We start from the raw sequence: 25,044 nt of genomic DNA on the forward strand, positions 1-25,044 counted from the left end.
ATGCTTCTAATAGATTTTCTTTTCCTTTATTTAATGTTGATAAGCCAAGGAAGTTTAGCACCATGATTTTGAGACTATTAGCAGCATCTGTGTTCAAAGTCTAATCTTACCATTTAAAAAAAGTGAACAGATATGAGATAGTAAAAACAAACAAGAACAATTGAGAAATGGCTTGGTTGTGTATTATATGTAAATGAGTTAAAGTTTATGGAGATTTTCTTGGAAAGAAATATGATTCTTTTTAGGTAAAGAGATGCTAGTTGGTCATTGTCTTCAGTCTGGGTAATTTCTGGGACATCCTCACCCAGTTTGAGGGAGGAATGAGTTTTAGGACATAGAAGATAAAAATTAATTAATCCAGGTATTAATCCTTATCTATGCTCTTGGTAGTATGCACTAACCTACAAATTAATGGGCCTTGTCTTTAATGGCCAACAGCTATCATTTATTGGCTGTCAGCCTGTGCCAGGCACATTTATGTTCTCTGTACCATCTCATTTGAGTCTCAAAAAGCCTCTATAAGTAGATATTGTTATCAGTTTCTGTTTTATAGATGAGGCAGCAAGAGGCTTAGAAAGATAAGTGCCATGCCAACGATCATGGAACTAATAAGTATCAGAACACAACTTTAATTACTATGCTGATTTCTAGCCATGAGGTAAATATGACTGTATCTAATAAGTCATATTTGTATAAACATCATTGATTTAACATCATTGCTTTGATTAGTTATAAAAATGTCATGGCTGCTCAGTGTATGTGTTAGTATCAAATAGTTCAACAAAGCAAAGCTTGTATTTCCTTTCTTCCTCAAGGTTTTTGTGGATTGTTGGACTTTGGGGGAAAGGTTGAAAGTATTTAATAATTCATCCTAGAATATTATTTCTAGATTGACATTTATCAATTTGGGTTGATACATGCTTTCTTATTAGTATTTACTAAAATACTAATTACAAACCCTTTTATATGGCCTGGGACTCCAGGATGTTCTTTAATGCTCACATGTCACTTTATGTTTCAATCCCTTTGGCTCCTGTCCTCCAAGACAGAATGGGCTATGCAGCCCATGCCTGGTCTGACTCCCAAAATAGAAGCAGAAGACACAAATTACAAATTGTTTTGTTTCTTTGAATATTTAGATAAGATTGTTTTTCCTTAAAAGAGATCAAGATTATTCCATTTCCAGTTGACCTAATCTTTTGAGAAAATAATCTGTGTTTCTTAGACATTGGAAAGACTGATCAAGTGAAAAGCAATATGGTATTTGCACATTTTTTCCTGTTGATGTTGTTGGTTTAATTCACTGAAGATTGGGCAGATAATATACAGACCCAACTTTAGAGTATCTATCCTGAGAGACCAACTTCTCTGTTTTTTAATATCTTGGCTGTTGGTGGATGAATAAGTTCCTTGGGGTTACAGGAAGCAGTGATGCAAAGGTATATTTTGATTTACTTTATGTGAAGACACATAATTTTTTTATTAAGTTAAATATTATTATTGTAATGTTAGAAAATTAAGTGCTATGAAGTCTACTAACCTCCTGCATCCCAAGGCAGTTCTCAATGCTTGCCTGGGAGATAAATGAGAGTGTCATTTGACTATAAATGCTGCTCGGTGATTTGAGAATTGAATAGCATTTGAATCCAAGCAGATTATCCTTTTTTTTTCCCATTGCATGCTTAGTTTTTTTTTTTTTTAAATTTGAACTTAGTTTTACTTAAAGTCATTCAAAGAAGGAAATTCCTTTACTTGTGGCAAACCATTTTGATATGTGCTCATTTCTGTCCTGTCTTAAAAAGATTTCTATCTCATAGAGGCAGTGTAATAATCTTAGTTGCACTCTAAACGTTATCAATCTAGAATATTTGACGTCTTCCAGATCTTAGCAGATATATTTGAAAGGATCCAGTTGATTGACGTATTATTTTTTATTCATGTGTTTGACTTTATATCTACTTTATTGCATTGTTGCTCTTGAACTGTATTTTACCTATATGTATAGTCTATTTTCTTGACCACTCAAGAAAAGCAAAACCTTGCCTGGTATTTAAAAATCTTTTTTACTTTTTTAATTTTAAAGCTAAGTCACATAAGAACTGATCCTTCATAGGTCTCTCTAGGATGCTTGAGAATGACATGGATAATACATTTGATCCAAAGTAAAATCAAAATGAATTCAGAAGAAACTTAGTGTTATTTTTTACTTAGGTTAATTCTTCCAGGCAGCAGATATACTTATATATTCATTGACCTATCCGTGTATTTAAGAAAAATAATAGATGTAATGTTATATTTTTCCTAAATTCAATTTTTGAGATAAGGTCTCCTTCTGTTGCCCAGGGTAGAGTGCAGAGTTGCAATCACAGCTCACTGCAGGCTCAGCATCCTCGGCTCCCACCTTAGCACACCCCCCCCCACCCCCAGCAGACAAGCACTACAGGCATGTACCACTATGCCCAGCTAATTTTTGTATTATTGTAGAGATGAGGTTTTGCTATGTTTCCCAGGCTGTTCTGAAATCCCTAGACTCAGGTAATCTGCTGCCTCTGCCTCCCAAAGTGCTGGGATTACAGGTGTGAGCCACAATGCCTGGGCTCTACAGAATTCTTGAGGTGATGTTTAGAGGTAGCAGAGCATATAGAACAGGATATTAAACACTTAGGAATCCAAATCATGGTTCTAACACTAATCATGTCATTCAGGGCAAATTAATTATACTTTGTAAAGTGAATTTTCTTCATATTCATTTTCTTTATTAGTAAAACAAAGATAATTTTATTTAATTTTATATTTTTGTGAGGTTCATGTAAGCCCAATAAGGGAATTTATTGTGCAGTTCCTTACTATCATCAATGAACAATGTCAATAGTGAATAATCAGAGATAATCTCTAATTGATTTCAATATGTGGTGTGTGAGCTTTACTCTAGTATGCTGGGAAAGTTTGTAATTTTTGGAAGTAATGAAACCACACTAAAATATCAATTCTGGGAAAGCTAAAACATTTTCAGATTCTTTTTATTTGTCTGTGTAATTCAACCCTTTTCTCTTCCTTGCTCCTTGCTAAAAACAGACAACATTACTTCTTGGTGTTTTTCTTTGATTCTGGGTAGCCTGTTTGTCTACCGGCTTGATCGTGCCCATCAAAATAAGGGAGGTCTTAGCCCTTGTCTCATACTCCAGGAATGCTTCCAGAGGAATGTCTCCCCATGCTTGATACCTGTCACCTCACCTGGAGTCCTTACTTGGTATCTCTCATCATTTAATATCAACCCAGTTATTAATTGTCTTCTTGGAAATCTACTCTTCCACATACTCTTCAGAGAATAACATCCTTTCTTCCAAGAAGAACATCTCAGTATAGCCACTGCCTGGGTTTATGTTAAGCAAGTGCCTGCACATGCTCCAAGAGCTACCAGTCTGTGGTCTCCAGAGTGGCACTGCACCCTGTCACAAGTAGGTGATTCCCTCCTTCCCAACTCTGACCTTAAATTTGTCACTAGAATTTCTAGTGTTTCTCTATGTGACGCACAGTCTCATAAATTCCCTTTTGAGTCATTCTAAGCTCTCTATCTGTAGGGGCAAAACTAGTAAAATATATTTTATGGATTCTAATTTGCTCTGCTCAGTCTTGCTCAACTCCCCCACCTCTGATACTTGCCTGGCTTTCTGTCTCCTCTCCCAGTTATCATCTTTATCTCATATATATGTATGTATATATATGTATATATATGTATATGTGTGTATATATGTGTGTGTGTGTGTATATATATATATATATATACACAGTCTTGCACTAAGCTGGGACAATGGAAGAGGAAAGAATATTGTCTGCACTAGCAACACACAGTCAAAAATATCTCAGTTTGGTGACATGATCATACGTGATTGAAGAGATCTGGAAAGGAGGCTATAGAGGGTTAATGAGTCTTTAAAGGTCCACATGTCAAAGGTGCTAAGAAATTGAAAACAAGATTTTCCAGTGCTGGTCAGTGATACAGATGGCTGAAGGCAGATTCATAAGAGCTGATTTCAGTTGAAACATGTAAAATGAATATATATATACTCAGAAGGGAGTTATCTTAATTTAACTTTTGCACTTTCCATTATAGCTGCACTGCATTTTTACAGAATTGTCATTTGGAGTAATAGGATTCTTTCTAAAGATAGTCAATAACAAACCATGGGTTAATCTAAATTCTGTAAAGGAGAACTTTTCTGCATGCAAAATAAAATTTAAATTGTAATACAGACTTGTGTATTCATGTTATATTAATCTAAACAATGCTTGATCATAATGTGTTGGTGAACTTGCCCCACAAATCTGCCTTACCAAACAAAACGCCAGATGCAGTGCTTAGAATGGTGACTTGATAAAATTAGAAGCATTGGGCAGAAAAGAAAGTGGAATGTTCTAAATAAATGTCATTAACTATTGGGGGGATAGAATAAAATTATTCTTACAATATCTCAGACCTTTACACAACTGATGTTTTTAAAAATAAATTTTTAGTGCTACAATGATATAATTTTTTTAAGAGAAGTTAAATTTAATATTCATAAATATGATTTCTAGAATATGTGTTTCTTTTAGCCATACTTTAAAATAATTTCTAAGATATCAGTTAAAAGTAGGAGGTGATTTGTACTAGAGGAAGCACTAATACATCTCTTGTGGTACTCTCCATGTGCATGAAAAAATAGGAATGGATTTGGAAATGGAAGTATCAGAAACCTTCTTTTCCAAATATCAACCTGCGAAAGGGAATATCCATTTATAATTTTGTCTTATATCTGGACTTGTTTAATGCAAATGTTCATGGCCTACATACTAGGATTAACAAAAACAATTGTCTTTTGTATGTGCTTGGAGAATACATTCCCAGAAGTTCAGTCTAGTCTCTTAGCTAGTTGAGGTACAAACATAATCAATTAATTCAGTGAAAGGTCCGCAAACCAATTGAATTAACTAGATTGATTGGCTGTGTGACTGAATTAGGTCGGTAAATTTAGTCAAAATGGTAAGCTTTTTAAACTGAATGCAAACAAAAAATTCTCTAGTTGGCAAAAGAGATTGGAATACAGTAGGGTTTCTTAGACAGTGTCAGGAAATAGGAAAGCCAACTTGAGAAATTTTTATCCTCGAGTTACAATACCACTGACTTATCCCAGAGTCTTTCAATAGCCTGCACACAGACATGCCAAAGTTAACTTCTGGAAGAGAATATCAATTATTTGGCTGTTGAAAACTCATTAAAATCTGACCAGAGATTGTTCACAGAGCTAAAACAAACAAACAAAAAACACTATGGGAATGTCCCAAATTGGCTGCTCTCTGTGTTTTTCTCTGCCTAGAATTTACTGTTTCTAAAGGCAGAGATTTTTAACAAGAGCGTTTCAAAGAGAAAAGACTGAAGGATATATACAAGCTATCATGCCCCTTTGTGGCTTATTATATAGTTCATACTTACTTGGTAGCAAAGAAGGACTAGGATGAGAACAATGGTGGATCTGCCCCCTGCCCTGTTTTCCATGAATGCCCATATACTTTATATCTCACTGCTCTCAAACACAAGCCTTTATTTTAGTCACAGTCATCACCTTCATGGCCTTGAGTACCTGGTATCAAATGATTAATCAATGATTTATGTGTAATTTTAAAATAAATTAGTTAATACTGAATAAAGGAATGAATTGTAACAGAGACTTAAAATACCTTCTTCTTTTCTCTTCCCTTCACAAAGCTTATCTGGTTTTTCAAGCCTCAACAAAGAGCTCAGGACCAATTGACCTTTCCTTTCTTTGGAACTCTTTAGTGCTTATATATTCTGATGATTTGGTTCTTGATTTTTATAATAATAAGACCAATTACTATCATCATTAGAGCTAACATTTGCTGAATGGTTAGCATATGCATAGCACTGCCTGAAGCAGTTCGTATGTATTATCTTTTTATGTTTTCATAACAACTAGTAAAGTGGACACAAGTATCATGTTGTACAGATAAGAAAATGGAGTCTTAAAGAAAATAAGTAGCTAGCCCAATGTCACACAGCTAGCATAGAGCAGAAATGAAAATCAATCCCAAACATTCTGCAGGAAGACCTATCCTCTTAACCACTAATCTGTCTTCTAATCTATCTAATCTTCTTCTTGGGGACTTGTGTTAGTCTATTTCACATAGCAATAAAGGAATACCTGAGGGTGGGTAATTTATAAATAAAAGAGGTTTATTTTGCTAGTGGTTCTACAGGTTATACAAGCATGGTGCCAGCATCTGCTTCTAGTGAGGCCTCAGGAAGCTTACAATTATGTCAGAGTGTAAATGGGGAGTCAGCATGTCACATGGTGAGAGAGGGAGCAAGAGAGAGAATGAGGGAGGGCCCAGACTCTTTTAAACAACAAGATAGCCTGTAAAATCACTAACTCTGGGAGGGAACCAAGTTATTCATGAAGGATCCATCCCTATTACCCAAATATCTAAAAGCAGGCCCACCTTCAACTTTGGAGGTTACATTTGAACATCAGATTTGGAGGGAATACACTTCCAAACCATATCAGGACTTGACTCTGATTTTTAAAATTATTATTAATGAATATTTTGTCTTCTTGATTGGATCTTAAGCTGCTTAATTCACTCTCTTCTCATTCTTTATCCTTTATGTTGCTTTTGATGGAGCTAACCAGGGTGCAGATAACTAGAACATAGTGATTTGTTAATTATGGATATTCTTAGCTAATACTCTTTCATTTTTTATTATTGCTCTTATAATAGTTCATAAAATTCAGATTCCTCAAAGGCTAGCATGCGTCTGTTTAACAGCTTAAAATGCATTTATGCCATGTTAACATTAGAGTAACTGTAATGACAAGATGATTCATGGGTTGATTGAATTTTTGAGATGATATACATTGTTTGTTTACATGGCATTGGAATAGCTTGATTTAACATATTTCACTGTTGTCCCAAAAGGAATCTTCTAGTTTATCATCCCTCCACTGGCCAAATGCAAATGGCTCTTTCTTCCTAATTGTACTGCTTATTCATACAGCAAGCCAAGTCGAGTAATTTTCTGAAACAGCGTGAATTTAAACTATGCCTTCCAAGAAGTTGAAGTCTAACACAACGAATTAAGTCATTCTCGGAATCTGTCTGTGTTTCTGTTATTGACTAGCAGCCCATAATACTTGAGGAGGATGCTAGAAGCAAATAATATTGCCAATGAATTGAAAAATCTGTTGATTGACCAAAGAGCATTTATACTCTGTAGAATTGCTGGGCTTCTTAGTCCTCTTCTGTCTTGCTGTAAGTGAATACCTGAGACTGGGTAATTTATAAAGAAAAGAGATTTATTTGGCTCACACTTCAGCAGGCTGTACAAGAAACATGGTGCCAGCATCCGTGTGACTTCTGGTGAAGCCTCAGAAAGCTTTTTTTCATGGCAGAAGGCAGGGAGAGCCAGTGTGCCACATGGTACAAGCAGGAGCAAGAGAGAAAAGAGGTGCCAGGCTCCTTTTAAGCCACAGAAGACAACGCCAGGCCATTTCTGAGGGATCGTCTGTCCTCATGAACCAACCACCTCCCACTAGGCCCCATCTCCTACATTGGGGGTTCACATTTCAACATGATACTTTGAGGCGACACACATCCAAAGCATATCACTGGGCTACTTCGTTTAGGTCTTCCATAGCTAGTCTATTTTCATTTCAAATTAAACTTATCTAAACTCATTATCTTTGCTCCAAAACATATTCTTCTTTCTTTATTTTCACCCTGTACACCACCATTCACCTAAGCTAAAAACCTAGGAGTCATTCTTAACTTTCACCACTGTCTCATCTCCATGTATAAATGATCACAAAATTCTGCCGTTTCTACTCCCAAACACTCTCAAGTGTCTCCCCTCTTCTCTGTCACTACTACTGTTTTAAACAACACTATTTTCCACCTGAACTATTGCAGTAGCCTCTCAACTCACCTCTCTGTCTTCTGTTTGCTTCCTTTCTATTTTCCATACTTAATACTGTAAACTTCTAACGGGGTTATGTTATTCTTGTTTAAAAATCACTCCACGTGTCTCCATGGCCTAAGATTGAATGCACAGAAGGCCTCCTTTATTTGACTTCTTCCTGGCTGAGTCATTGGTTGTACTTCCCTCTGCTATCCATGCTCCACTTCTGTTCCATGCTTCAGATGTCCAGACAAGATGGAGTTGTTTTCTTTTTTTAACTTATGTTTATTACACCCTTAAAAGTCTCTGTTCTCTAAAGAGATGCCCTTTCTTTCATTCTATTTTTACCCTTCCGGACAACATCACCAAGAGTTCCATACTCTTCTTTAATAACATGACACCTTGTAAACACTTTTCCTAAGGCTTTTATTGCACATTATTATAATTAGTTCCTTTCCTTTCTTTCTTTCCTAGTAGTTGGAAGCTTTTGAAGATGGTGGTCTTCACCTTACATACCATTGTTTTCCTGCTAAGTAAAATAGACCCTGATAAAGAAAGAGTGTTTAATCAGCAGCTGGATGGATTGATGAAGGAGTAGATGGGTCCACTTTTTCATATGCTAGTATATTCCCGACAAATTACTTTTTCTATCTGTTTGCTGGCTACATGTTTTCCTGCAACATGAAACAAGATAAAGCAACCTCCCTGAAGCATCCTAATAATCTTGCAACCAACCATGATTCATACATTGCTAAATGTAAACATCTTTTATGAGCAATACTGAAGATTACCTTTCTCTTGTATTCTACGTAGAATGGGGGAGTTCATTGGGTTTTTACCTTCGTTTGTAAATCTTCTGAAGAAAAAATTTAAGCAATTTAAGTATTCTACTCTAGACATTGCTATAAATTATAACTTTAATGGCTCTGGCTTCATATTATTTTCATTCAAATACATGTATAGTTTAGCAAATAAGCACTTTTTGCTAGTAGTGGCAAAAAAATAATTAGATCTAAACATTTCTTTTTTTTTTTTTTTAAATTTTTATTTTATTTTATTGCATTTTAGGTTTCGGGGTACATGTGATGAACATGCAAGATTGTTGCATAGGTACACACATGGCAGTGTGGTTTGCTGCCTTCCGTCCCCTCACCTGTATCTGTCATTTCTCCCCATGCTATCTCTTCCCACCTCCCCACCCCCCGCCCCTCCCCCATTTCCCCCCAACGGACCCCAGTGTGTAGTGCTCCCCTCCCTGTGTCCTTGTGTTCTCATTGTTCAGCACCCGCCTATGAGTGAGAATATACGGTGTTTGATTTTCTGCTCTTGTGTCAGTTTGCTGAGAATGATGGTTTCCAGGTTCATCCATGTCCCTACAAAGGACGTGAACTCACTTTTTAAATAGTATCAAAGACATCATAATTTCTCAACTAATAAAGTGTAATTAAAATTGGGCTGGACAATTTTCAGCTAAAAGAGAAATACATTTTTATGCATGTATCCTTAGAGGTAAATAAGCAAATCTGAGAGCTGGCATCTTCTCTAAACTACTTTTAGTTTTAATCATTGCCACCCTTTTCATTTTCTCCACTCCTTTCAAAAATCACATTACCTGTTGTTATTGTCTGCTTTGTAATCTATGCAGATATGTACAGGTTAAAGAAATACTAGTTAAGTGAACAGTTTATTTTCCAGTTTAGTAAGCCAGAACCAAATGATGGTTGAATTACAATAGACACGATCTTAATATGGTGTTTTGTAAACATAAAGATACATTTGAATTATAAATGCATAGTGGTGCTCACAAAAGCATGTTTGATTTAATAACTAATGTTTCATAAGAGAGCTTCCATTTCAAGGACCTCATGGATACGTTTAACTCAATATTGCCATCTAAAATATATTTAATGAATTTCAAAATAATAATCCAGTTTTTTAAAGTATCATTAAAACTATATAATATTTTATCTGTAACACAACTGGAAAATTCAACTGAATATCATTTTGTCTTCAGTTAGCATCTTTTTTTGAAACCTTGCTAAGCAAAATATTGATACTCACATTTTACTCATAAGAAAACTGAAATGGGGGTGGAGGAACATAAGATCAGAGTAGATGATTGTAACACTTATTTCCAGCCTTGTTATTCTAAGATTCTAAAACCTGTGTAAAGAATTCTGTGCTTCTCTAGAAATTTAACTGCAACTTAAAATTGCAAATCAAGTTCATCAAGCGTGTGTCGCCTCTCGACCACATAAATTATATGACCAGGGAAAGTTTTCTCTGTAGAGTAAAAGCGTAGCCACATTTGAATGAAATCATGGTTTTAGATTAGCAATTACACTTCACTTTAAAAAACAAACGAAAACAATTCACCAGAAATTTTCACAGGACTAACTTCGACTTGTGGCATTTTTTTAAACATAGGTATAGCTGATAGCTGATGATACATACTGAAGAAGCCAGTAAGAAAATTTTGGATTGCTGTGAAAAAAAATCAAATATTTATGTTCCTATGAAATGCTGTGAACAGTCAAAGGAGATTAATGGTATTATAGCAAATGGTGGTTACATATTTTCAGAAACAATTTAGCAATCATTAAGTATTATGGATAATCATAAAGAAATTTTTTCTCATTGATTTTTACATGTAGTTTTTACATTAGGTTAGGTACGAAGTTGAATATTTTAAAATCTATTTGAAAGTTGAAAACTAATAAGGATCAAATAAAATGTAATGGCAATAGACGATACAGAAAGGTAATCTTAAATCCTAACAAGCTTATACTATTTTTGTGTGTGTGGTTTGTCTCTATCATAAAAACTGATGAAAAATTTCCATTGTTCTCCAAAGTTTTTGTGCAGTTATAGCTATAATGTACTCACAGAAGCTTAAATTATGTTAGCTTAACAAAATAGCAAAATATATATTGATGGTTAAAATTTACTGCTGAATTTATAAATCTCTACTTCAATTATTAATTTTTTATTTTTGTACTTAAATTGTATCATCACCTTTAAGTACAAAAGATTTTCCTCAAGGCCAGCATGCTTTCTTATACTACAAATTACATTCCAACTACTTCCTATTAATAACATATTTAGTTATAAGTGCATGCAATAAGCAAAATTTGGTTTATTTGACCTAATGAATATTAAACACATTTGGTATAATGAATATGTATCACTTTTAATTTTTCAGAAAAAAAGATTTGAAAATGATATTTATAATTTAAAATAAATCAAGAGGAATATAAAATTACATAACTACTATATTCAGCAACTGGAAAATCTGAATTTTAGCTATCAAAATAGAAAATAATAAAATGATATATTTTCTGTGAAGATGGCCAGCAGATTAAACATTAAAATACATTTTAAGTTTCTTATACTCTATATAGAATGTAAAATGTTATTAATCTTTTCTTCATTACTTAGTTTCTATAGCAACTTGGGAAATATGCTCAAGAGAAATTCTCTAACATTTGTTTGCATTGTCAAGAAAGCAAAGGAAGAAACTAGATATAAGCTTTGTAGAAATCATGTTTTTAAAGATTTATTTAGTTATACATTTGAATTACAAAAAAGATCCCATTAAAGCAGATAAGATCCACAGATAGATGCTAAAATTAGTAGGTAAAAATTTAAGAAGAAAAAAGACATTTGCATAATCTAAAGTGTCTTTCTGATGGTATTTATTAACTATAAAGTGATACATAGTAACGTTTACAGTGGAAAAATACAGCAGACACCAACTAAACTAAGTGATCAAAGATCACCAAGCAATATCATTTACCCCCAGACAACGCTTAGAGAAGGGCTTACTGCTTCTGGAATGTTCTTGCAAAAAATGCATAACCTCAATCTAATCATGAGAAAATATCACACAAACCCAAACAGAAGCACATTCTACAAAGTAACTGGTCAGTATTTTTTGCAGGAGTCAGTGTTTTCTTAGTGTTCCCACCAAGGGGATTAGGGAGGCAGCACAATTAGATGCAAGGGAGGATCCTAAATTGGATCCATATTTATCCTAAGTAAGATTCATAAAAAAACTGGTGAGATCCACATGAAGTCTGTAGTTTGGTGAATAATATTGAATCCCTACACTAGTTTTTCTTAATAACTATCCTAAGATGATGTAACAGATTAGCATAGGAGAAACTGAGTGAAGAACACAGATGGTAACTCTCTGTACTAACATGGCAGCTCTTCTGTAAATCAAATTCTTTTAAAGCAAGTCATACTTAACATTGTTGTTTACCATACAATAAAAATAAAAGTCCACACCCGTGTCTCACCAAAATAATCAAATATATGTGTGTGTATATATTTGTCAAGTTTTCACTAGTTTTTTGAAATGATAAATGATTACTTTATTAATTTATAAGTGTGATCAGCTTCTTATTGATTTTATGGCAAACTTTTGGAACATGTCTGATACTTTTTCAACTTGAACTAATCTTTAGGAATATAGCAGAGTGAGAAAAGGCCTGTATTGATTCCCTAGATATAGAGTGCAATGCTCTTGTTAAGATTCATATTTTGCCTAGATAAATATAGGCAGATAGGATAAAAAATAATGGAAGACAGTGTGACAGTATGTACTATAGATGTATAAAACTGCTCCTAAAATTTCTTTTGTCTATAATAAAAATTATGTGTTGGAACGTCTGATTCGTACTGTTTTCTTCTTTTGGAGTAGCCTTGAAAATTATGTTTGCAGCAGTCTTTTTGGATATTCCTATTCTAAATTGAAGTCCAGTTCATTCAGTTTTTTTATTGTTGTTTTTGGATTTTTTTTTCTTTCTTTTTTTAGTAACTGTGGGCAAGCCAATATGCATTTCTTTAAAAATCACAATTTGTGTCTCAGCTCTCTACCTGTATGCTAGGGTCACTAAGTTAATTTACATTGTTTCTACTCTGGGATGTGATTATGACAAATTTAATAATGGATAAAAATACAAAGAACCTTTTTAAAAATCATTATTAGAATACTCTATTATATTACTCAAGTGGCATGTGTCACCCAAAATAATTCGTTTTGAAACTTGCTATAGCTATATTGTCTACTTTATTAGCAATAAACTTTTCGGTGGTTAGTTAATAGTTATACTACATCTCCAAGTGAGGGCAATAAATGTTTATTATAGAAGCATCTTGTAAAGTTTAAAATGTTATACAAAAAGATAGTTTCTGTTTGTATTTTTGATGTTGCTATTTATTTCTATTACAATGAGTATTTCAGGAAAAAATATATTCTACTCTAAAACCTCTCTGGGACTGCTGAAAGTCTTAAACAAGTTAAAGCTCAATCTCCCTAATCCTGCAGAGTGTTTTTCAAATATTTTTTTGCTACCTCATTTAATAAACTGAGCTGTACCGTGTTCCAGGTTCCATACCTGTCCCTGGGGTAGAAAGAGAGTAAGACTGAGCCATGTTCTTTAGATGCCCAGAGCTTAAACCCCCAAATGTATTGTTTGTTACTTCTTTGAGTGAACTTTTCATTCAGACTAGCTGGCTACATTCAACTTCCTGATGGCATCCACTCCTCCCCTCCCATTTCTCCTGCATAGATTTTCTTCTCTCTAATTTGCAGAAATCCCATAAACTTCATCACTTGGAGGACCTCTATCCCTTGACCAGCACCATCCTCAGCCATTTTTATTTCTACACTGAAAAACTCAGTCTGTACTTTCTGTATACCACAATGCATTTGGGTTTGGATCTGAACTTACATCTATTTACCTCCTCCTTTCTTTCATTCACCCCATAATCGTAACCCTTGATTATGAAATTTCCACCTGAAATCCCTGTTCCATGATACTATAACTCTAAAGCACAAAGCTGATATGCATGCTCTGTCTCCAGGGGAAGAGGGAGTCCCTATGCTGCTAATGCCATCCATGCTTTCCAACCTTTTACATGTCAGAATGCACCCCAAAATGATCATACTTGAATGGCACATTAAAGTAATTGAGGAGGCTGCTTGCCCCTGGTTATACTCAGCTACTTCAAGAGAAGAAATGTTGATATCACAGCACACCTGTCCAGTTTCCACCAAAACACAACCTACAGTACCAATTGTACAGGTGGTTCCAGAGTAGTATTTCTTCTTAAATCCCATAAGCAATGCATTTTCTTCTTCCTGATACACAATTACTCCATTCATATTAACTTCTGGATAGCAGTATTTGACTGGAGAATATCTTGCAGTATTGATTTAATAAGCTTGTAGACTGTAGAGAAGCAAATAAAAATTTTCATATATTGGCTATATTTTTCACTCTTTGAACCATTCACTTAAGCTTGAACAGAAGAACACTGATTAAGCAAGGGAACCTTGAGATAATCACTCTTATTTCTGTGTTTTATCATCTTGTCCCACATTTCACATAGTGGATGATCTGTGAAAATGCCACTAAGACACTGAATGGATAATCAAGTATGACCCTGGAAAGCAGTAAAATGGAGTCTTTGTTGAAAGAGAAAGAAGTTGAGATATTAGACACTACTAGGATTGAAATAGCATTCAAAATACTTCACAGCTCCCATTGTTTCTATAAAGCATCCTGTTTCTAAAAAGCATACCAAAAGTTAAATATATGCCTACCTTATAAGGTACTACACAAAGGCAACTAAGGTAACCATCATTAGATGAGTGATGTATAAAATTCTTACTTGGTTTAAGGCATTTTGTTATGCTATAGACAATATCAAATGAAAACATTTTGAAATATATAAAGCATTATACAAATTTAAATAATGCGAAAGATGCTAGTAAACTTTGTCAGTGAGACTTAATCAACTTTAGACTATGGCTTTAAAACTCTGAAAACTTTTAATTCGGTTAGAATAGACTCAGTCTCTACTAAAAATACAAAAATTAGCCAGGCATGGTGGCAGACACCTGTAAGCCCAGCTACTTGGGAGGTGGAGGCAGGAGAATCGCCTGAACCCAGGAGGTGAAGGTTGGAGTAAGCAGAGATTGTGCCATTACATTCCAGCCTGGGTGACAGAGCAAAACTACATCTAAAAAAAAAAAAAAAAAAAGAAAAAGAAAAAGAAAGAAAAGATAAAGGAAAAATAATAGATAAGACAAAAAAAAAAGAATAGATAAGACTTACAAAGATGCAACAATACCTAGGAATATAAAGCCAAGGGTAACAACAGAAACATATAGGTTGTAAAGATGAGAAGGAATATGGTATGTTAAAGGAGGAAGATGTCACTTATAATAGCATAACAATAGGGAAAGTTTCTTAGAGAACATAAATGTTGTGCTGAGCATTAAAGGATGGGTATGAAGAGAAAACTCAGAGCTCGAATTCGATGCAGCCGTGTCCTCGTGAATTTCCTTTGCTCATCCCATTTATATTACATTCTATCCCAGTTCTTATACATTAAAGCATAGCTATCAGCCCACTAACATATCATTACTTGCAGAATGCTATTTATTTCACAGCAATTGATATACTGAAAGAAACTAAAAATATCTTTCTTATTCTGTGAACATGTGTAACCAATATTATGTCCTTCTAATAATTTGAAGCCCTTCATTCACCAAGTGCTATTTGTAACACTTTACTAAATGTTAATAGAAGAAGCCCTCTATTATTTTACTTCTCTGAAGATAGCAATTATGAAATTGTCCCTGCTGAATAGCAAACTATGTTGATAACATGCAATTAAGATGTGTCATCATAAAAAGAAAAGTACAGTTTACTTGACTGAGTTAAATCTGTAAAAATGAAAGAAATTGTCTTAATTCTTTGCATTTTTCCATATTTTAATTTATAAATTTTTAAATCTTTAGAATAAAAGCACAAGTTCATAAATGAATAAAGCATCATAATTGCTTTTGAAGAATGAAGAAGTATTTTGAAATAAAGCAAATTTCATTCAAGTAAAACAATCAGGAAAAAAATGTTTTCCTTAGCTACTTGAAAGGAAAATGAGGTCATTTCTCTTTTATATACTCTCACCATGTCACCTATGTGTTCTCTATTCCTAGAATCAATAAAGTTTGTTAAATGAGCTTCACTACATACATACATACACACAAACACACAGACACGTGCACACATGCACATACACACACACAAACACACATACACATCATTATTTTATGCTCTGGTACATATAGTTAATATATACTGTCTAACTATGTTGACCCAGAATACTGGGTCAGTAGTTCTAAAATATTATAACAACAATTACAATTGGTATTTAAAGCTATTTGACTATTTTTTTAATCTGCATCATCTACTCTGAATGATGGAGCTTCAGAGTAAGAAACAGCCTTATAAACACCCCAATACAATCATCTATTCCCATGAAGCAAATGCACTGTTTAGTATTATGCCCTTGCCAAGCCTTGGTGAAAGCATGGAAGAACTGGAATTCTTACATACCATTGATGGGAATGGAAAATGGTATGACTTCTTTGGAAAATAATATTTGGAAAATAATTTGTCAGATTCTCAAAAAAGTTAAACATATACCTACCAAAAAAGTTAAACATATACCTACCAAAAAAGTTAAATATATGCCTACCTTATAATTTAGCCATTCTACTCCCCAGTAATTGTTTAAGAGAAATGAAAGAATAATTGACGGTAGTGACTTGTATTTGAATGTTTTGACAGCTTGAATTGTATGAGACAGAAACTGGAAACCACCAAAACATTGATAGAATAATAAGACATAGACATGCGATGAAATACTACCGAGCAATGAGAGCAAATGAGCAACTGATATACATTCCGTGGATGAATCTCAAAGTAATGAAAGACAGAAACCAGGCAAAAAGTCTACATACTGTCTTATCTTAATTACTTAAATTCTAGAAATTGCACACTAATCTCTGGTGACAGAAAACAGATTAATGGTTGCCTCCTACGAGGAGAATTGGTAGAAGGGAATAAGAGGCTGCAAAGAGGCTCAAAAAAAAGTATGTGGTGATAGGTATGCTTATTATCTTTGATTTTTGTGCTACTTTCATGGATGCATACAAATATCAAAAGTATCAAGGTACATATTTTAAATACGTGTTGTTCACTTAATGTCGACAGTGTCTTAAGAAGATGCTATAAAAGGTGGGGGGCACACACAGCTAATTACTTAAAGAACTGGGAATAGAAAACGGGTTTCTGCCTTTTTTTTTTTTTCACTGTTCTACACTGCATAATCCATATTTTAAATTATATGATACAGCTAAACATGTGTTTTTGAGTTGATTCAATTCTTGGATATTATTAGAAAAGGGCCTTACTTTGATAAACAGACCTCCAAAATCACAGCAAAACATACCATCTTATATACTGGGTTGTTAATAAATTACTACTTTCCCAAATAAGTCACAAGCTCAAATACTTTTCAGAGTTGGTTGAAGAGACCACAAAATTTGAATTTCTGACTTTAAGTGGTGAGCATTTGGCGTGATTAACTCATGGTAGTCTATTGGGTCAGTTGAGGGGATTGCCAGTAGATGTTATGTGATTTCACAGATTATTTAACTATTAAGGAAATTTCACAGAAATGGCTCTTTCAGTAATAAAACATAGAGAGTGGAGATGTAGCTCCATGAGATAAGTTAATTCTAGTTGGCATGTATCTGTTTAAAAGATTCAGGATCAATAACAGAATAGTAAGACTTTTCACTAGCCTTCACAGCTATTCAAACACAATATTTTAAGATATGAAAGGCACCCTCCTTAGATACGAGATAATGTTTTAGAGTCTGTTTTATTAACTGGTGAAAAAGCAGTCAATCTACTAAAGCTAGTACATGGAATTAGCATAATAATTAAAAGCTGACCTTACTGTAGGTCGCACAGATTCTTTAATCTCTTATTCATTTGTGCATACTGAGGAAAAACATGGCCTGTGGAAAAAAATAGTAAACTGGCACCTATCAAAGCAACTATATTACGTTAAGAGAATAAGTTAATTGTGCTTCCAGTTTATCACTTTTTTGATACTGTAAAGGCTAACATGATTTGTTTTTTTCTCTTCAGAAAGCTTACACGTGAAAGAACCAACAATTACATGAAATTTTTTTATTTGAAAGATAAACATCTCTGCCTTTTATTAAGAAGTATTTTCCTGCACAGAAGGTAATGGCATTAGGTCATTTTTTACTGGAAAATAAGACTAAAATATATCTTACAGCTTTGTAATTTTTTTTTAAGAAATGTTATAATTTTTTAAAAGAAATTTTCTATTACATCAACCTAAAGCTTTATCTTGGTTCAGAGTGAATATCAAAGTATGCGATTTGGTTTTTAAACTCATGCCAGAGTTTCTGGATGAGATGAGATGACTAGCTTTTCTATGCCCAGACAGTGAAGGACATTGTATAACCCCAAATTAACTACAGTTACTTTCCTGTTAAATCTTTCAAAAGATTCAAGGGCTTTGCCTTTGGTTCCACATGGTCATTCTGGAGCCAAAGTCGGAGAAGGATTTTTTTTTTTTTTTAATCATCAATGTAGAGTAAAAAAGCGCAATGCCTATCTTTCTACCTATATGCTTTAAACTTTGAATTCTCAAAAGTTTATTTTTAAGCTAGAGCTTTGGGATAAATATTTTCTGCTGTAGCAGAAAATGACATGACTTGGCCAAGTTTCTTTGAAGAGAGAAGCGTGCTGTTTGTTCCTTAGTTTGTCTTATAATTATTTTCTTTTGTAAGAGGGAGGAGGAAAGTTACGCATTTTGATTGTTATTTCCCAGAAGGTATTTTGCAGTAAATTTTAATATTGCTTTCAGCGTTCACAAATTATTTAAATAATTGGTTTGTTTAATTGTACATTTGTCATCTATCTACCATAATAGACTGTAAGCTCCAAGAGGTTCTGTTTGTTCACCATTATGTTCTTAGTCCCTGAGCAAATACCTGACCATCGTAGGAGCTCTATAAAGACTGTATTTGAAATATTTAAAAATATTTAAGTAACAATTTTCCTAGAGATGGCGCTATTGAGATTCAGATGCATAGATTCAGAAAGCAGGGTTTCAGCTGTTGGAAAATAGGTTCTAGGTATTTTCAGCCAATTAAAATAGGAAAAGTTAAAGTAATATAGATATTCTTAAATCTTTAGGTTCAGATTGTATTTCGATGAAGAACATTGCAGTAGAAGAAAGATGTGGATAGAGTTCATACCATTAGACACATAGATTGTGAATTCTGGATGATTCACGTGTGAATTATGCATATTCATTTGAAAGTTCCAGATTCACCCTTTTTTCTGTAACCCAGAGTGAATTGAAATTACCTTTGCTACATTAATTGTCATGTATCCTAACGGCATGCAAGTAATTGTGAAATTATCCCAAGCCAAACAGAATTAGAAAGGCAATTCTAAACCAGGACAGTGCCAAACATGTGTTTTTGGGTTTTCTCTAATTTTTTAGTTTATTTATCTAAACAGATAACTAAGATGTCAGTCTACAGTTTAAAGTTTCCATAGGGTCAGGGTTGGAACAGGCAGTTTCTTACCAGAGATTGTGGGTAGGAGGTCAATAAATTGAAAACAGTAGAGGGAGCAGAGCTGAAGCTCAAACAAAAGCCAATGTCTAAGAGGCACAAAGAGCCAGAAGGTTAATTTCCCTGAAAGATCCAAGAATCCTCTCAAAACCCGTGAATGTAAAAGACAGAGATGTGAGAACAAGCAGCAGTTGGAAAGAACCAGGTCATTTTTTGGAGAAAATAATTACTTTGGAGGCAGAAAAAATATATATAGTATGTGGATGGTATTTCAATGAGCAAAAGGACATGATGAACGGTTCAAGTCAAAAGAACATGATAGCAGTGGGAAACCCTGTGAAGCTGATGAAGATGTCTTGGATATATTTTCATCTCTGGCCCCTATCACCTGTATCTTGATTTATTATTCCTAAGCATCATTTCCCAAAGGGTGCTCCATGGATCCTAATGATCTGTCAGAACGATCTGCGTGTTTGTTAAAAAAAAGAGGCTTTCTGGATGCCATGCCAGGTCAAATAAATGAGGATAAGTGGAGGTAGAGTGTAAGAATCAATAATTTTACAGTATCTCTAGAGAAGTTTTATTCTCTATCAGGTTGGGAAGTCCTGGATCTGCACCTTCCATGCTAGTGTCCTCATCTTATTCCTTATAATCTACCATTAGGTTGGAACTTACTCTTAGACGCAAAAATTTCCCTCAACTATTGCTTCAGAAGCCAGAAGTTCAGCATCTACTACTAGATATCCTAAACAAGGGGTCCCCAATCCTTTGGCTTCCCTGGACCACATTGGAAGAAGAAGAACTGTCTCGGGCCACACATAGAATACACTAATAGCTCATGAGCTTAAAAAAAAAAAAAAAAAAAAAAAAAGATGCCAAAATTCTCATGGTGTTTTAAGAGAGTTTACAAATTTGTGTTGGACTGCATTCAAAGCTGTCTTGGGTCTAATGTGCCCTGCAAGTTGCCAATTGGACAAGCTTACCCATTGGACAAGCTTGCCCTAAACTCTTCTAATATATTAATTAGAGAAGAGATAGCTTTTTTTTTTTTAAAAGGAATAGTCTTTGGACAATACCATTATTCTCTTGATATGTAAACCATTCATATGAGGCTAGAATTTGAAGAGAGGAAAGGGGAACATTGGATACCTAATGAGGGTATGCATTGAGCAAGATGCCCATTTCTGTGTTTCAAAACACACCATGTAGATGATGTAGATGGCCACTAACTGCCTGTGCAAAGATCTTAGCCCTGAATATAGGAGGGCAGATGTGGTGTTCAAAATACTGAAGGCAAAACAGAATCTGCAGATTTTCCTTGCAGACAATATACTTTTCTACATTATGCAAGCTGTGGTAAGGACATTTTGTTTAGTTTATAGCATTTCAGTGCCCGTTGGGAGGAACTGAAATAGACTTTGTACATGTACCCTCAGACTCTTGAAAAATATATGCTATGTACATTGTAATATCAATACTGTCACAGTCTCTGTAGGGAGTGAAAGCCTTAAGGAATAATACAAATAACAATTAGGAGGAATTGCAGTGATGGACAGACCAAACAATTCCCTTCCCAGCCTCCGCAAATCTAAGAAGTTTTCAGGAAGCACTTCATGAATATAACAACAGACCTGCCTGGGGAGAGATGGCTACCACAGTGTTTGCATGCCAAGCATTTCAGTTTCTAATTAATATAAAAGTATCCAGGATAGTCTTCAGATGGTGCATCAGAAGTAGTAATGCCTTTTTAGGGTTCTAAATGACATGAAAAAGTAAAATTATTTTAGAAGGAAAGGGAAACCCTTGCTGTATAGAATCTTACCATTTTATGAAGGCATACTGAGGCTGTCACTCATGGTGCTGTACCATAGAATTTTCCTAATGTACCAAATAAGAGACCAAACCAGCCTCTGGGGCTATGTGTCTAAACAGCTGTTAGGTAATTGCTGAGGACCTTTAAGGCACAAGCAAGGAAAAGTGGAAGCCATTAATAATCTACAGTTGAGCAATGTGGCAGAGGAAATCACTGCATTTGCTAAAAAGAATAAAACTAGTTTCTGATAAAGTAAAGAGAAACATGTGTACTAATTTGGTTTTAGACTGGAGCAGTTCATGTTAAACTGAGGTTCAGGTGAGGAAGCAATCTCCACAAAAAAATACATCTAAAAGTAGGACAGGAGACATGTCTTATGAGTTCTTCTATGAACCTTTTCCTGAACCTCTTCTTCCTTGATGGGTTAGAACTTTGTCTTTGATATCAAAGAGACCAGAGATTATTTCAATCTTGAATCGTCACCATTTGCTGTGAGAATCTGACACAGTCACCTGGATATCTCTAAAACTCAGTTTCTTTCTCTGTGAAATGTAAATAGTAGATGTATATACTAGTGTGTGTGTGTATATATGTGTGTGTGTGTGTGTGTATATATATATATATATATATATATAGGCAATAATAAACACTAACCACTTGATGCTTGAAGTAAGATTCTTGGTCATGAACCTAAGATGAGAATGAAAGATATTTCCTTTCCCTTACAGTTTTGTACTACAAAAAGGACTTGCAATGACATTTTAAGATGTATATGCAGACATGTGTCTACACATAGAAGTAAGAGTTTTGAATTATCTAAGGTCAGAAACTTTGTTTGCTTTATCTCCATATATCCATCTCTGAGATCAGTGCTCAGCACATGTTTAAAACACCATATATACTTGTGGAATATATTGATTAATGTACTACCTGAGGTTCTAGGAGGTAGTGCTCCAGTATCTTGGAGGGCCCTAAATTCAAGTCAGAAGCTGCCAGCCAGAAATATGGCACCGACCTGCTTCCTGGAGAGTCCTAGCACCAGACGTTGACATTGCTGTAAACCAGCAGTTGGTCTTGCTCCTGTTGTCAAGCCTCTCACCTGTTCTTACTGCAGCCTGTACATCCTACACATTGCCTTGCACAAGGTCTCTTCTTCCTAGATGAGTTTTGATGTTTTGAGGTGGGAGAACCCCTCTCTTTTAAAAACCTAAACAGGTTAATGGTACTAGGTCATGATTTAATTGTGGCACTGACTCGCGAAGATTTCTTTTTTGCAAGTAATTATATCTCATTCAGTCTGAATATTCTTATATGGTGTAGAGATAGAGGAGGAGTAGTTAATGTTCCTTCTAGTTACAATACTTTTGGGTGAAAGCAGGCAACATGGGTGTTAAGAGCCTAGACTTCGCAGACTTCAAGGGATTTATCCTAACCTTGCAATTCATTAGCTTTGTTATCTTACATGCAGACCTTAACTTCCTCATCTGTAAAATGGAGATGTTGAAAGTTACTCCCAAGAATGTTTATGGTAGTGAAATGAGATGATGCGACCTTGCTTACCGTAATGTCTGGCAGAGTAAGAGCCTCTCCTGACCTCCTAGCTCCCCAGTGGGTAAAGTGCAGTGGATAGGAGGCATTTGATGTATTTCTTTAGTGCCCACTCAACACCAGGCACTGTTCTAGATGTTGGGATACATCAATGAGTAAAACAGAAAAAGTCCAGTCCTCTTGGAACAATTGTAATGATAAATCTGTTTTTTTTAATATGAAGTGGAAATATACTTCCCAGATCCCATTGTGTCCTCAAAACCTCTAATCATATTAAAATAGAAACTTAATTTAGAATAAAATCAAAGGAAAAACAAGTATAAATGATAGTTATAATTTATTGTAAAATGTGAATCAAGGCATTAACTTTCAGAGGGGGATGTCCTGTTGAAGATTTTTAAAAGTTGTGGATTCAAGGAAAACAGAAAAAGAAAGAAAGATAAAATTCATGTTAAATAAAGAATTAATAACTAATTTTTGCAGAAAAATATGAATGAATATACAACTCACAATATACAGAAATATATTTCCAAATATATTTATGGAAGTAAGGATCTTTGGTTCTTAAATTTGAAGAAATTTGTAATATTTTTAAAATACAAGATTCTCAAAAATTTATGTCACCGCATGATTTTTAAGTAGGATTCATTCCATTTATCAAGGTTACCCCCAGACAATATATCAATATGCTGCATACTCCAAAAAAAGTGATATTTAAGCTTCTGGGATCAAAAATACCTCACTATTTTATGGAAGGAAAATATTCTGTATTATTCTGTATACCCAAATAAGATGGATCAAGTAATAGGCCTGTCAAATGAACATGTTTTCTGTGCAGGAGAAACCATACATATTAAACATAAAGAGGTTCTTTGTAATGGGTAAATGCAGTAATAAATATCCAGCAAAATGAGAACTAGTTAACTGCTTAAAAATATGAATTTGCCAAAGAACAATTGCTTGTATATTTCTTGTATATTTATAGCAGAATAGAACTGTGAGGCCATGTGTCATTGATGCATTCAGCATCCTCCCTACTTGATGGAACAGTAGTCATACCTCATGCTATCTCGTGTGTGCAGCATGCAAGTGGGGAGTGAAGCGGTGGCCTGGAAAAGGGCCAGGGTGTAGAAGTTGGGTGGTGAAGAAAGGCAAGCAATGCTTCCTACTATTGTCCTCTCTTATGATTTCCCTGAAGCTATCTTTTTGAGTCCATGGCTCATTTCTCAAATACCTATGCCTACCCACAGTGTAAAAGGCACTATTTTAAATGCTATACTGTGATGTGTGCTGGAGAGTATGGATTGTACAGTCAACTCTCAGGAAGCTTATACAAGTCTAAAAAGGTGAAAAAAGTTCTTCTAATTTGGGCTGCATATGGATCTGGTGGGATAAAAGGAAGCATCTTTACTAGTGTAGCCAAAGAGGAAGTGATGTTAATTTTGGACCTGGAATCTGGCAAAATTGCAGTTGGTAACTGAAGATGGCCGGAGAAGGGAGCAGGAAAGTCTCAAAAGCAGGAAATGCAGATTAGTAGAAGGAAGTGATGAGACTGTAAAGACAAGAGGGAAAGGAATGTGAAAGAATAGCCAAAGAGTCTATTTTTGAATTATGGAAGCAGAAAAATTGCAAGGAAGTGGAAGTGGAGTGCAAAAGTGACAATTATATTTCTAGAAGACGTGTGAAATAAGAGTAGATAATTTCTTTCTATTATGTAATGGCTCCCTTGCCCCAACACACACACACACACACACACACACACACACACACACACACACAAACACACATACACTCACATACGCAAACACACCCCCCCCAATGAATGCATTTCCCATAAATTAAGAACATTGGGTTTTTACTAAAGAGATCTGTTTTTGTGCCTTGGTTCTGAGGCTTACCAGTGATGTTGCATTGGGCAGGTCAAAGATCCTTTTGAGGTATAAGAAACACCCACCTGCTTTTACCTCAGCTAGGGTTGTTTTGAGGGTGAATCAAATGGACAAAGTGTGAATGCTTTCTGGACCCTGGGATAGATTATGCAAATGTAGGGTTTTATATTTGGATAAAACTAAGTGAAATGAAGATTGAAGCCAAGCACTTGCACATTGAACTAAACAAAGGAAATAAACAATGGCAAGGCTAAGATCTGCTGAGAGCACATCAATGAAATAGTTATTCTTGTATCTTTATTGAGAAGCGAATTACAAAGGCTAAAAAACCTCTTTTGAGAGTGGAAAGAAA

The 25,044-nt window shown here is 34.7% G+C and overlaps 1 protein-coding gene across 28 annotated transcripts in view; it reads left to right on the top strand.

The window, feature by feature from the left end:
- Window positions 1–25,044, top strand: part of NRXN1 (neurexin 1) — a 1,157,741-nt gene that overhangs the window by 366,225 nt on the left and 766,472 nt on the right. Inside the window, exon 1 of one of the 28 annotated variants that reach the window (XM_074400215.1) lies at window positions 11,356–18,072. The exons of the other annotated variants lie outside the window; for them this stretch is intronic. The gene's annotated coding sequence lies outside the window, so the exon portion shown is untranslated. Of the gene's footprint in view, window positions 1–11,355; window positions 18,073–25,044 lie in introns of those variants that run through there. 28 annotated transcript variants of the gene reach the window in all.

The sequence above is a fragment of the Saimiri boliviensis genome, chromosome 1, assembly GCF_048565385.1.
Source record: "Saimiri boliviensis isolate mSaiBol1 chromosome 1, mSaiBol1.pri, whole genome shotgun sequence".
Taxonomy (NCBI): domain Eukaryota; kingdom Metazoa; phylum Chordata; class Mammalia; order Primates; family Cebidae; genus Saimiri; species Saimiri boliviensis.